The sequence below is a fragment of the Pinus tabuliformis genome, chromosome 6 (genome assembly GCF_031772625.1).
Source record: "Pinus tabuliformis cultivar Carrire ecotype Pingquan chromosome 6, CPIR1, whole genome shotgun sequence".
Classification (NCBI taxonomy): Eukaryota; Viridiplantae; Streptophyta; class Pinopsida; order Pinales; family Pinaceae; genus Pinus; species Pinus tabuliformis.
The window spans coordinates 1,270,357,987-1,270,373,228 of record NC_142292.1 but is presented as its reverse complement, the minus strand read 5'-3'; positions in this window follow the sequence as shown (position 1 = coordinate 1,270,373,228).

Genomic DNA, 15,242 nt, shown 5'->3' with positions numbered 1-15,242 from the left:
GATCAGCTTGCATTCACCAAAGAGAGATACCTCAAGCAAAGAATCTCATTTTTTTTCATTTTTTTTCATTTTTTTCATTTTTTTTCCTTAGGCCTACTAGCTGCCTCAATGAACTTTTCAACTAGTAGGTATGCCTAGGCGCCTCATAAGAGTTTTTCACCTAGGATCTTATTATTTTTTTTCTTTTTTCTTTTTTCCCAACTCATTCATGGAGGTTTTCAATCAGTGAGCCAATCTCACGCACCTCAAAGGAGGTTTTCACCTAAGATTTATTTTTTTATCTTATTTTTATTTCCTCTTTTTCTTTTTCTTTTTCTTTTTTATCATACTCTACTTGAATAAAATCTCTTTCAAGTATAATAATACTTCCAATGGAGCCATGTGCATAACAATGATAAACTCATGTGTATGGTTGAGATATATGCTTTGACACAATCCTAAATATGAGAGACCAAATGCTTTGACTTTGATGATATCAAGCACCATTGAAGAAGAGAGTGATGCTCCATCCGGTTGATTTTTTGGAAACAAATCTCAATATAGTTGTGATTCTCGTGGTTTTCCTGCTTGTCTATATCATCTTGTGTCTTCTTCTTCCATGCCATTCAGATCTTCTTATTTTTACTGATTATTTTATTAAACACATAGAGGATCTAATGTTGAACATGATGGAAGTTCCTTAATCTCTAATTCTGATGTCTTCTCTCCATCAAGTGCAACCCATGATTTTTTGGTCTCCTCATCTGAATCTTCTTTTTCTGAATGCTTTCCTTCAATGACATCAAGTGAATCCCATTTTTTGCAATACTCTTCCTGAGCCAAGATGAATACCATTTAGATCAAGAGGATTTGTTTGGAAGTGTTTTACCTCAGAATTGTAAGTACACTGAGTTACTTTATTGTTTGGGTTTGGAAATGGTTGTATAGGTAGTTGAGTGGGAATGGATATTTGAGATGGATATGGTTGGAGTTGTGGTTGTGGTGGAGGTGAGTGGTATGGATAGCATGGAGTTGGGTATGGAGGATATTGAGGAAAAGATTGAGGATATTGTGGATTTCTCCCATAAATTCCTTGCCAACCTTGTTGCCAAGATTGGTTTTGGGGTTAAGATGGCCAAGGTCGCCAAGTAAAGGGTGTGTTCCAATTAATTTGAGATGGTTGTGTAATTGTGAATTAGGTTCTTGCATCATACCAGGTTGACTAGGATGTCATGGTCTTCTTGGAGATACATAACAAAGTTGCTTTGATACTTGATTTGATCCATTGTCCTCTTGGTAAAATTCCTTCAACCTTGGTAATGATGGGAAATGTTTAGTATCATGTGAGTCTGCACGGTAACAAAAATATCAGTATCCTTTTTTTGCTCATTTTTCATTCTTAACACATTTATTTGTTCACTTAGATTTCTAAGAACTTTTGTTTTAAAGTTATCAAGCAAATTTCCAAGTTTAGCTTGACTTACCAATATCGATATTGAATTGCTTACTCTTTCCCTTCCTCATGATATGTGCTTGCATATTTTACAAATATATTCAAATGATAATTGGTATACATCGCCTCTACTCATGAGATCAAGGAGATCAAGGAGATCAATCCACTCATCCCTAATTGTTCTAAGAGGTTTTTTAGCGTGTCAAATCCTAAATGATGTAATTTTTTCCTCTTAACGTTATACATGAATTTCTCTATCATATCCTCAAGGCTCTCATCTTCTTTTTGAGTCATTCTAAAGATTTCTTCTTTAAGATCATGATCTATATATTTTTCTAGAAATATCTTTTGCATATCATTCTATGATTTTTTTAATTAGTCCCTAAACTCATGAGCCATTTAAGAGCTCTATCCTTCAATGTTTTTGGAAACAGTCGCAATGTTTGAGTCTTTAATAAGTAACCATAAGATATACAAAGGATTTCAAATTCAAAGAGAAAGGTTTATGAATCCTCTGACCTCGTACCATGGAAGTTTGGAAGAAATTATGGAGGGATGTTCTTCATGTGAACACTGATATTAATATCTTGAATGGGAAATCCAAGAGGATCTTCCTCATTCTTATCATCTTCATCCATTTTTCTATCTTCTCTACCACCTCTTCTTATTCTACGTGTAAAAGTGGATGGTGATTTGACTCTTACTGCGCCATGTGGTCAAATGCGGGGGGGGCGGTCGGTGTTGGAGAAGTATTTTTCTTTTTCTTTTTTTGAATAAGAATGTTAATGCAATGCAATATGCCTAATTTTTTATTTTTGCAAAAGTAAAAGAAATGAGTCATATAGGGAAGAAAACAATGCATGCTTTTACACCTCCCTGAAAACGGTGCCAAAAAATGATGAGCCCCAATATTGCGACAAGAATGTTGTAACTCCCAAGGCTACCAACTGAAATTATCAACCCGAGGTTCGTAAAAATTTAATAGGTGTCGGCACTATATATGCAGCATGCAATGTGTCCTTCTTTTGTTGATATGATGCAATGGAGTGAATTTCTTGAAATCAAACCTAAACTAATTCGAAAAATGGAAATGCTTGAAATGGAAACCTTAACTTATTGCAGGAAACAAAAGAACCCTAAATCAAACCTATTCTAATTACATAAAATAAAGAACGTGAACTAAATATCCATCACTGGATTCAAAAGATATTAGACCTAGTAACATAGTTCATTAGGTGCTTCATAAAGTAATCATGAAAATCATCACTATGTCATTCAATTCATGAACCTGTCTACTAACCCTTAATTGTTGGAATGTGTTGCAGTGGTAAAAAGGAAAGTCCTAAGTGGTCTTTGGTCTTCCTCAATCATGGTTTCAGAGCCTAAGGGTCATTATTCAAGGTTAAGAGGCAAAAATCAAGCTTTTGGAGCAAATTTGGCCAAGTTTACATGGTGCTATAGGATGCTACAGGATTGCTACGATATAAAGGTGGGAAATGGTAGATGAAGGTATATGAAGGTTGTATGAGCCTTTTTCCAAGCTTAGAACCTCTGAGAGGCCCATCTTGCGTAAAAAAAAAAAATGTACACGATATCCTTCAATGACCTAGAAATGTACTTTTGGTGGCAGAGTTTTGAGGGAATTGTGTAGTGAGGAGAAAGAGGTTGATGATGATAAGAGGAATGTAGGATGACAATGTTAACTCTACAAATCAATAGTAGTACCTGCACAACACAAAAAGATTATGGTTTTTTCATGCAAATATTAAAATACCTAGTCTACTAGCTAGTTTGTCCTCCAATTTATCTCATTGAATGACCAAGAAAACCGAATGAAAATGAGGTGGGGTATATTTTTTTATTAAGTAGGATGTACTAAGACTCCAATCCAATTGGAATCACTCAAAAATATCATTTTTAACATGTGCTAAAAAATAACAGAAAATTACTACTCCAAAAACTAGAAATTCAAGAATGAGTGAGCTAGTCAACCTACCAAATGTCTAGCCTAATCAAGTGAAAATGCTATGGGGTAAATTTTGTTATTAACTTGAATTATTTTATGACTCAATCCAAGTGGAATAAACATGAAAGAAGTTCATTAAAACATCCTAAAAATTAGCAGAAAAATACTACTATTTTGCTACAAGAGACTTCCAGAAATTCTAGAATTGTGAACTAGTAATCCAATCCAAATAGCTCAATGATGAATATGATTTTTCAAAGCTATTCTAAGAATGCATCATGCTTGTGACTCTATAAATAACCTGAAAAACAACTCACTTCAATCATTTAAACAATATAACATACAACAAAGGAATAATGAATACTAAATGCATAAATAAGAGATGCAAGTGAAAAAGGCACTCAAAGAAAATAAATAAATTATACAATAGGGCTCTGAGGCTCCTAGAAGGGCCAAGCCCAAGGATAATCAGATTACTATGAAGGAAACCAATATTTAGAAGCTAAAAACAACACCAAACCTCATTATTTGAATCAATCCAAGTTCATCCCTGCTAGAAATGAAAGTAGACTTGTTAAATAACAAGTTTTCTCCTCAAAAAGACTAAGAAATACATTCCCATAGAGGTAAATTAGAATTGGTACTTATAAAAATTGATGGGAAAGCATCATCCTTGAAAGGAGGAAGATTTCCCTTCCAAAATCCCTCAAAAAGTGGATTTGGTTCCCAATAATAGGAATATTCATTAAATGATAGGGAGCACATTCCTAGATTTTCTCAATCACTGGAGCTCCAGAATCTGTTGAATAATTTCATAATATCATGTTCATTTATTATCGAATCTTGGTCCATCATGTAGTAGGGAGCAAGTCCTTATATTATCTCATTCAGAATTTACTCAATATTATCTCAATATTTTGCAAAAATAAATAATATTAGGCACATAATATGCAATTATCTCTAAACCTTCCTAAGAACATATTAAAGCTAAAAAACATGATTAAGTGTAGAAGGAGAGATTTAATATAGCCTTTATGTTCCAAGAAAGGTTAGATGGGCTTTAATTTGTGTCTAATTTAATTTGGGTCTAATTTGAACCGAAAATGACATACACTTTGGGCACGTCCTTGACTTAGCAGCAAGAACCATCTATAAAGCGTACCATGGTTGACACAGCTACCCGAAAATCAAAAAAGAGATTCACAAAAGAAATGCATACTAAACCATATGACCTAACTTATGCATGTGACAAACTTGTATTTTCTTATCTAGACTATTCACCAAAAGAGGCTAGAGGAAGATGGACAAAGGGAGTGATTGAAAGCAATAGATTAAAGCAAAAGAAACCACAAGAAGAGGAGGTATGGTCAAACTACATGCCCCAGGTAGAAGAAAAACTCAACATAGACATTCTAACCAAATTTGATGATCCACTTGTTTCTTTTCAATAGTTAGTCTACCAGTTGGTAGACTATAACGTGCAAATGAACGAATAGGTTGTTGGGCTTCAAAAATAGGCAAAAACATAGGGAAACCAAGAGTTTTCAGCCATCATCTAGGAGGAACACAAGGAATTTATGAACGACAAGCAAAAATTAGAAAAAACATTGGATAGGGTTGCCACATTAGGCACAATCCTTAACAATTGGCCAACATATTTGTCAAACATGTGTAGTCGACTGAGATCACAACAAATGCTCCTTCAAAACTTTTCATTGCGATAGAGCATGGTCTTTGAGATTTAGGATAGGATTGCATTGGAGAATCAAATTTCACAAGAAAAGAAGACAAAAATGTAGTTAATTATGGAAGATAGTGGCTCAAGGAAGGAAATAATTGACAGATGGAAGCAACCGATGCTATTGATTAGTTAGAAAGCACCCATGATAGAATCCAATGGCTAGAACAACAAGGTACACTCAACCAACGATTGACCCAACAAATCTCAATGGCTGAAAAAGTCCAATATTTGGTAGATTTAAACATTTCGGAAGTACAAGCTCAATAGTCGATAAAATATTTGTCGATATTTAACGGACATCTACAGTTAGTTGCACTGGTCATCTAATCGATGTATTTTGGAGAGGCACCTATCTAGGCACAATCAATAGAACCGACACCTCCTTGGCCCAAGTTTCAATTTTTTGAACCAAGCACATCGAAATGCGCCCAACACTTGAACAACACTCTAATATATGAGAGATTGAAGTGGAAGGGTCCAACTAGTCACTAGGAGAGAAACAAAGACGCATAATTCACATGTTAAGTTCACTCGATAGAAGTCAAGCAACATCAGTCGACCAACCCATAGATCTGTCGACCAGCCAATTCACCAACAACAAAAATTACATTCATCGCCATCACCAATAAAGTGATTCTCTGTCAGCCAACAAATCTTCTCTTCTATTTTCTATTTCTATGTCTATCCTCTATACTGATTTTATAAAAAAATTCAATTCTCCAAATCTCCCCCTTATTTGGGACCAAAAAGGCATTGAGGGTGGGGGAGATGTTGGACGGGCTAGTCCAAACAAGCCAAAGAATTGTACTATAAGTTGGTCACCTCGCTAGTTGAGTCGACTAACAAATTCAGTTTGGTACAGTCGTTTCAGATAGTTAAACTGTAGTAATCATCCATATAGAATATATATTTATATATATATATATATATATATATATATCTATATATATATATATATATCTATATATATATATATATATATATATATATATACTTGACTCTATGTATTAGTCTTGATTGGTTGTTGACGATATCTAATATAAGTGTTGATTTCTTAGTTCTCCACTACTTTGTGTCTCTTCCCTTTTCCTTTCCTTTTGTGTGATTATGTAGTTACTTGTTGTTGCTTGCTACTGGAAACCAATGCATACTTTATGTTAGATTACAATGCCAAGTCAAAGGGTCAAAAAGTGCTTAGTGGAAGGCTCCAAGATAGTAGTTTTTGAGGCTTCAATGCTCTTTCATAGTGTTAGGAGAGCAACAGTGGGCCTAAAAACACCCTTTTCCAGTGTAAAGGGTAAAACATTAGCCAACAACAACCTTTTGCAATGGCAATGGAGAAACAGAGCGAAAGTTCTATATGTATTAGCTTGATTTGGTCAAGTTTGATCAGGTGATGATTGATTTCGTCATGTTTAATCATAACCTATTATATGCTCAAGAATGTGGTTAGGTTCAACGTGGATAATCATAAGGAAAATATATATAAACAAATCTCTCCACTAGTCAAATGAGGCGAAAGAGGTAAATTATGTCAAAATGATCTTAGACTGATCTTACGATAAGATTGTATTCATAAGCCTTGATACTAGTGAGTGTAGGTGAGAGAGTCACCTCGACGAGGGTTGCATCAACCTCATTTATGCACATTATCTAATGATATTAATGCAAAGTGAATAAACTTTCCCCATATTTCCATTGTGTAATTTCATTATATATTGCATGTTGGATTTCGTTTTGTGCACTAATCTCCTGATTGCAAGGAAGTAGAAGGTTTTTCTCTCTCTTGTGTGTAGGTTTCGGGAAAGGAGTAGGAGCCAAGATCTCTAGAAGATCTTCTTTCAAGTTGGTTGCATCAACAGAGATAAGGATCTCGCTATAGAACTGGTAACTTCTATTACATTCCTTTTTCAATTCATATGTGCATGATTGCAGTGTTTCTATTTGTATTGCTTCAATTTATACACACACACCTTCTGTATAGACTCTAGGCAAAGTCTATTGGGTTAAAAATAGTTGATTATTGTAAGCCAAATTTTCCAAAAACAAAACTTGTGACTCCACTGGGGAAGTTCTAGTGCGAGCATTTTTATAGTTTTTGGTTGTTGATTTTGATTACTCTTTGCTTTTCCAAATTTGCATGCATTCTTGTAAGTTTGGTAATCTAATTAGGGTTGGAACCTACCTCTTGGGTATGATTCCTATAAGTGACATTAGTGGCAAGATATCTCTTTGGCATCATTGTCCTGACAAACCATATTAATTTGTTTGCTTGTGAGTTTGTTGCTTGTAGGATTTATTTTCACATATTAGTGCATACTTGTTTGTAGAGTTAAGGTTTTGGATTTTGAGTTCTTTACTAGTTTCCTTTTTCTTATTTTGTTGTACATTTACAACAATTTTTTTTATTTGTATTATGGATTTAAGTGTTCAATGAGAGAGAGAATAAGTATTGTGTGCATGGTTGCATTTAAAAAGGCAAATATTCTCTCCTTCCCTTAAATTGAATTCATCAAAATCAGAACTTGCATTTTTATCATTTTGCAAAGTAACACGTTAATTAAAACTAACTCGAGATCTTTTATTTCTCTGGTAGCAAATAAACATATATTGGTTAGGATCTTGGAATAGGAGTGAAAGGTAAACTTTCCAAGATCATAAAACACACCTAGCATCTTATGATGGGGAGCATAAATCCACTCATAGTCGTATGCGCTGTTATCACAAAATCAGCCCCAGATAGGCTGTTGATCAGGTAGACCTTGTGTAACTCTTTCAAACCAACTTTTGGCTAAGGCTTAGCCTCCTCAGCCTGAGAGGGCTCTCTCAAATGGTTAATGATTTTGATTAAAGATATGGATAGATGGCTAACTCTATGGTCTATGATTGTATATGTTTATAGGTTGAAAGATGAAGGCTGGCTACCATTGGGCTATGGAGTCAAAGTATGTTTCAGTACCACAGCAAGATCAGCTTAACAAGAATTCAGGGCATAGAGAGTTTTTATACATCAACAAAACAAAGATACAATGCAAGGAAACACAGTTTATAAATACATGAAGGAAGTTAGAGCATCATTGATGAGTTCTAAGTAACATGTATTCATACCACTGCAAGTAAGTGAAATAGGAAAGCCATGAGACAATAGGACATTAAAAACTCTCTTTGAATCCTGAGTAGTGAAGCCAAAACATTCTACCTAGCATGGATGTCAAGGCATTATAGAGTTCAAGTGCAGAAATGCAAATATAAAACAGTGAAACACAGTTAGTTTATCTATGGATGAAATCAAAGCATCATTGGTGAATTTCGAGTATCATAAGTAAACTCCACTGCAATGTAAGTATTGGAAGATGCCATCAAAACAAGAACATACAAGAACTCTTCATGAATCTTGAGTTGTCTAAGTAGAAATTCTGCATTAGGTTAAAAATATACACAGTCTGCACATAGAGCAGCAGCTGAGCCAAAAAGTCTCCAACCCCTTGCTAATTCGACCTCTTGCTCTATATATAACATTTACAACATGTATTCCTTCATCCCTCATCAAGAGAATTCGAATTTGCTATGAGTGACACCTATTCTAACCATAAACAAACTATTAAATACAAATGACAGCAAACTAGCAGTCCTAGCAGTCCTAGAGTCAGCGATAGGGTCAAAAAACACATGGTTAGTTTGATGATTCTCATAACATTTTATATCTTCAAACAATTGACCCTCAGCTACACAACATTTATTTGATATGCTATCCAACTGCTTTTCTGAATGATTCCCACAAACAATGTAATTTTCCTCATTATTATGATCATTCTTTGATGTAAGCTGCTGCAAGGAATTACAAAAATGAACAACCTTTTCCTCTGCCTGAGGGTTATAAAAAATTTCTTCCAGCATTTCTTCTTGGTGTTTGTAATCATTTCCATACTCTTTGTTGGGTGAAACTATGTTCGTTTAATTCCGTTGTAGTACTTACCCAACTATTTAATTTATCAATCCGAGGTCCGTAGACTTACGAGACACATGCACTATATATGCAGGACTGAAGTGGAACTAATCTAATCTAATCTAATCTAAATTACTGAAATCAAATTAAAGCATTGAAACACTAACTAGGAAAGCATGAAATTGCATAAAGGAAAATAAATACAACATGTGAAGAAGTGAATGGCAAACAACAAATATGAGCTCATGACAATAAAACTATGTCAAATTATATTACAAAAACTAAATTACAAATCAAGAAAGAATCAAAGTTAATCTCCATTCTCTATTATTCATTATTCACTATCACAATGAAGAGAGAGCACTCTCTTATATACATGAGGAAGATAACCTTTCCATAATTACATATCAAATATTCTCTCAAGCACTCTCAACTAGTTTCCCATTATTACAAGATATCATCGCACAAATCTCTCAAACATGATCCCACAAATCTCTCATATCTTGGATAAGATATGTCTTCATGATTTTCTCCTTAGGATAAGATATGCTTCCATGATTTTCTTGATATGCCTCCATGATTTTCTCCGTAGAAAAAGGCTTGCATAATTATCTCCTTGATATGGTGGAGGAGATATTAATTCTTCACATATTTCCTACATCACAAAACTCACATATTCTTGAGATATATATAAAAATATGTACATTTTCTAATAATTAATCATAAATTCACTTATAATACAAAAATGAATAGAATGGAAAATAAGAAGGTGAAACCCAAGTGTATGTAGGAAAGTGATATGATAACAGGTTAATGGGATGATGAAATGTAAGGAAAAAGGTGGATGAAAATATGACATTTCTGAGTCCCAACACTCTTTATGATCAAAAGATTGGCAAGTTGCTACATCTCTACATCAATCTCTGAGGATGTAATATGATTTTCATAAGTAAACCCCTCTTGATTTTCATGTTGCATTTCATGGGATGTTATCCTTTCTTCTTGGTGTTGAAATGTATTGTTATGAAGAGCCTCTAAAATTTCTTCATCCATGAATTCATCATCATCATAACAATCCTCCAAATATTGAATAAGACTCAAAGAATGTTTACAACAATTTTTTACCAGCAATAAGGAAGGATGACATTCTTTATACATCTCATAGAATTCATCATGAAAATTAGCAAGCGAATATATTGAACCATTTTCCAAACTTTTATACCAAGACCATGTTTTTCCTTCTAAAGTGGTCATAAACATCTTCATGAGACACTTCAGGGAAATGAACCTTAAGACTGCGTACATGCATATGGAACCTAACCAAATGAAGAGCAGCATTGTCCTTCTTTTCATCTTTGAATATTGGAAGATCATCTAACCAATCAACCTTTGGCATAGGATTTGGAAAACCAGGGATATGAGACTGATTCATAGGAGCATACCTGGCATTCATTCTTGTAATGGAACTCATCTTGAAACTTCATCAAGCTATTGATCTTCTAGCAGTGGAGTCACCTTCCAATTTGTTATTTGATGTGTGGAGTCACCTTCCAATTTGTTATTTGATGTGTGGAGTCACCAAGGTAGTTTGCAGCCTCAAAAAATTTCTGAGCTCCTGCTACCTTTAGAAGTTCAGCTTCTTAGTTTCGGGAATGAATAATCTTCAGACTCCCGGCAGACGCACCAAAATGTTATCACCAAAATAGGACCCTGATAGGCTGCTGATCAGACTATCTCAGTGTAACTATTTCAAACCAATCTTTTAGCTAAGGCTTAGCCTCCTCAGCCTGAGAGGGCTCTCTCAAAGGGTTAATGATATTGATTAAAGATATGGATAGATGGCTAACTCTATGGTTTGTGATTTTATATGTTTATAGGTTGAAATATGAAGGCTGGCTACCATTGGGCTATGGAGTCAAAGTATGTTTTAGTACCACAGCAAGATCAGCTTAACATGAAAGTCAGGGCATAGAGAGTCTTTATACATCAGCAAAACAAAGATACAATGTAAGGAAACACAGTTTATAAATACATGAAGGAAGTTAGAGCATCATTGATGAGTTCTAAGTAACATGTATTCATACCACTGCAAGTAAGTGAAAGAGGAAAGCCATGAGACAATAGGACATTAAAAACTCTCTTTGAATCCTGAGTAGTGAAGCCAAAACATTCTACCTAGCATGGAAGTCAAGGCATTATAGAGTTCAAGTGCAGAAATGCAAATATAAAACAGTGAAACATAGTTAGTTTATCTATGAAGGAAGTCAGAGCATCATTGATGAGTTCTGAGTATCATAGGTAAACACCACTGCAATGTAAGTATTGGAAGATGCCATAAAAACAAGAACATACAAGAACTCTTCATGAATCTTGAGTTGTCTACGTAGAAATTCTGCATTAGGCTAAAAATATACACAGTCTGCACATAGAGCAGCAGCTGAGCCAAAAAGTCTCCAACCCTTTGCTAATAACCTCTTGCTCTATATAAAGCATTTACAATATGTATTCCTTCATCCCTCATCAAGAGAATTCGAATTTTCTATGAGTGACACCTATTCTAACCATAAAACAAACTATTAAATACAAATGACAGCAAACTATCAGTTCTACCCCACTCTATTTGGTTTTGGTGGCGACTATATTCGGTAGTTTCACGTACTAGGGTGGTCTATTTAGGGAGGCTTCAAGCTCGATACCCTGCCCTTGCATGTAGTTCTAGCTAACGATTGTTCCCGCAAGACGTATTGTTATTACTAGTATCCTTAGTGGCCAGTATTGGCTAACTATCACGAGTGATGGTGGGGGGAGTGTCTCTATTGTACCCAAGGAAAATTCCAGCTAAACACACTCGGTTCTCCTAGAGGTGTGTTCCAAAAATGGTATTTGAGTGATGAGCTGATGGTCTTAGGAGTGAGTCATTAAGCATATCATTGTTATAACTATCCAAACCATTTCATCACCCTTGACCATCCCAACTATTTCATCACCCTTTACCCATGCATTGATTAACTGGGCTCCAATGGTAGGAGGATACCTTCGATTCTGGTTTTCTTGGCTTGATGCCTTAGGATTTTCTAATTTGTTTTTTTTTTAATTGTTTATAATGGCCTTAGGATTTTTCCTTTTTCACGATTGTGTCACCTTTAGTTGCCACCATGGCAAATTTTCATTTGTGTCACTCTCATAGACTTACAACCCTTGCCCCCTACAAGGCATGTCCACCTCCTTGTAGGCATAGACTTAACTCCACCATAGGTACATCCTTTTATCAGGTTACTTTAGGGAAAACTCAAAGTCCTAAACCATATTTTCACCGAGTGGTTGACCACAGTCTACCACCTCATCACCATACCTTTGCACCCATCTCATTAAGTGGGGGTGTTGACTTGTCTGGATATTTTCATAGTCCTTTACTTGAGTTTTTCTTAGATAACACTATTACCTCTACAATAGAACCTATTATGTCCACACTTGTAGTGATTGATGGTCTTCCACATGTCATGTCAACATTTGTCCCTATGACCATAGGTCTTGTCCATACAACATCCTTTGATAACTCGTTCTCCTCATTTTGGAAGAATATTCATGGGAATTATTTCCCTCCACTTAGTTAATCCATGGGTACATCCACTTCAAAAACCATCTCATCTATGTTCACATTGAGAAGAGTTCTAGTTCAGTCATGTCTAGAAATACCTATGTCTAGTGTTGGAGGGTCAAACTTCTCATTTACATTTGGTTCCTCAGGCCCCGTGAAGGGTACTAGTATCTCAGTAGTGGGTATGACTATACCTAATAATGAATTTCCTTATGGTTGAAATCCTTTCATTATATCCACGTCATCCTCTAGCGTGGTTGGGGGTATGTTCGTTCTAGTGTGTCATCGAATCCTTTTGGAATTCAAACGTTGATCCGTAAACTACCGTGGATATTCCACTGGATAGTTCGTCACAACAGATCTAATAAATTATATTTAAAATCTGAAATTCTATGCTATTACAGTTTTATTTTATTTTTGTATCTATAGATTTACTATTAATATTGCATGCAAGCGAATTAAAATTATGCATAAAATAAAGGATGAAAATATAAATGCTCACACACATAAATTTAACACAAGATATGCTCTGGGAAATCCTTTTGGGAGAAAAATGCAACTGGAAGGTGAGGTGGCTTCACTCTCTTTCTATAAATGGAAATATGGTTATGAGCACAAATAAGTATGATATGTGGCCTGTGAGATGCTACAATGCACAAATCCTCTTTGTGTGCTCTACCTCCTATCACTCTTGGCTATTTTTTCTTATTTATGGAACATATTCACTTGAAAGAATGGAATCCCTTTTCCTCCTAGTGGCCCGGTTATAACATAGCCCAATAGCCTCTTAGTGGTTAGGTTTGACTACCTCAACTCTCAACTAGAGTTACAATATATACTCTCCTAGAGTCTTCTACATCATAATCATGTGGCTAGCCCCTTTTCCATGAATATTGGGGGCTGACGTGGCATCCCCTTGAATTATGTTGGTGAAAATAGGAAGGTCAACTACTGAGTGGCATAACTTTCACATGCAAACTCTGATTGGCGTGATTCTTGCATCGTTGGAAAGGTCTTTGTGTGTATAATAGCACGAAAAGGTGTGATGTTCTAGTGGCAAAGTTTTACCCCCAAAAAAGCTATTGAATGCCTCAAAATTCTCCTAGAAGATTTCAAACCATGTTTTACCAAACTAGGTCTCGCTAATAAAAACAGTCCCATGAGTTGATTCATTCACTTTTTCCTCTCTGAAAGCATCAAGATGGATGAAAAAAATATAATGATCCAATCTGGATCAACTATTAGGGGGATCTGCATTCGAAGGTCACACATTTGGCCTATGGAATGCCCAAGGGGGCAATAATGCTTTCTATATGTTTAGTCCATGGGGTTCTAATCCTTTTTGTAATCTTTTTGGAACATACCTTATGCCATGAAGTCAACAACTTCTTTGGAATCCTTTTTCCACTAGGGGCATCTACCTTAGCAGCCTTAACAATAACAAGTTTACAAGGTGTTGGAGTTAACGCCTTTAGTTAAACCATTTCCACAATTCAATCTAACATTAGGTACCAAGCCATGGGTGGAGAACCTCCTCCACGCAGGTCATAAGGGGCACCTAACCCTTCCCAAGAATCATTCACATCTCCTTTATTGGAAACACTAGCTTTGCTTGACATGTATAAGTTGATGAACGATCCTAGAAGGCATAATCATGCATGGCCATCTATCCCACATAAACTACTAGTGGACATTCCTAAATTCGATGGTAAACCTAGGGAAGACCTTACAGTCCACATCACTACTTATCATTTGTTTTGTTCATCTAATTCATTTTAGGATGATAACATTAGGTTTCATCTTTTCTAGTGGACTCTCACTAGCGGTGTTTCCAAATGGTATATTGACTTAGAATGTGACCCTTATGATCCTTTCCTATCTTTAGCTCATACTTTTGTTACCCACTATCGATTCCCTATTAGGTATGAGGCTCATATTGATATTATCACTAGCTTCCATCATGATAACTCTACGCACATCTCTAATCATATTCATGAGTAGAGAAGGAGACGAGTCCTTATCAGAACCAAGCTTTCTGATGAGTTGTTATGTGAGTGGTTCATTAAGTCATTATTGCCTAATATTTTTGAAGATGTGGCAATGGGTGGGGCCCAAATCTATGAGCACACGATCATGTGTGCCCATCAACTTGACTTGATCAATTCTCAGGCGGTACCCTATGTGAACTTATTCTTGAAGCTCCTCGATCATCGCCAAATCCTTTGAATCATAAACCCAGAACACATGTCGATGGAGACATGGGCAGTGTATCTACTGGAAACATAGGCCAAATAACCTCTTGGATGGGTCAAATGAACATATCTTCTAGTGCATCGGTTGGCAAGCCTTCTAATCAAACTTCTGATGCTCTTATTCCCACCTCCATGGTCAATTCCATTCAGTCCACATTTACTAAAAATCCTCAGCAACCAAGAGGTAAAAAGAAAAATAATAAGTCTAAATCTTTGAATGAGGAACAAGGGGCATAACAAGCCCAAGAAAACACTGGGAGTGGTGCCAAGTAGAAGTAAAAGAAGAATTTTTTTCCTTGCAAGATTT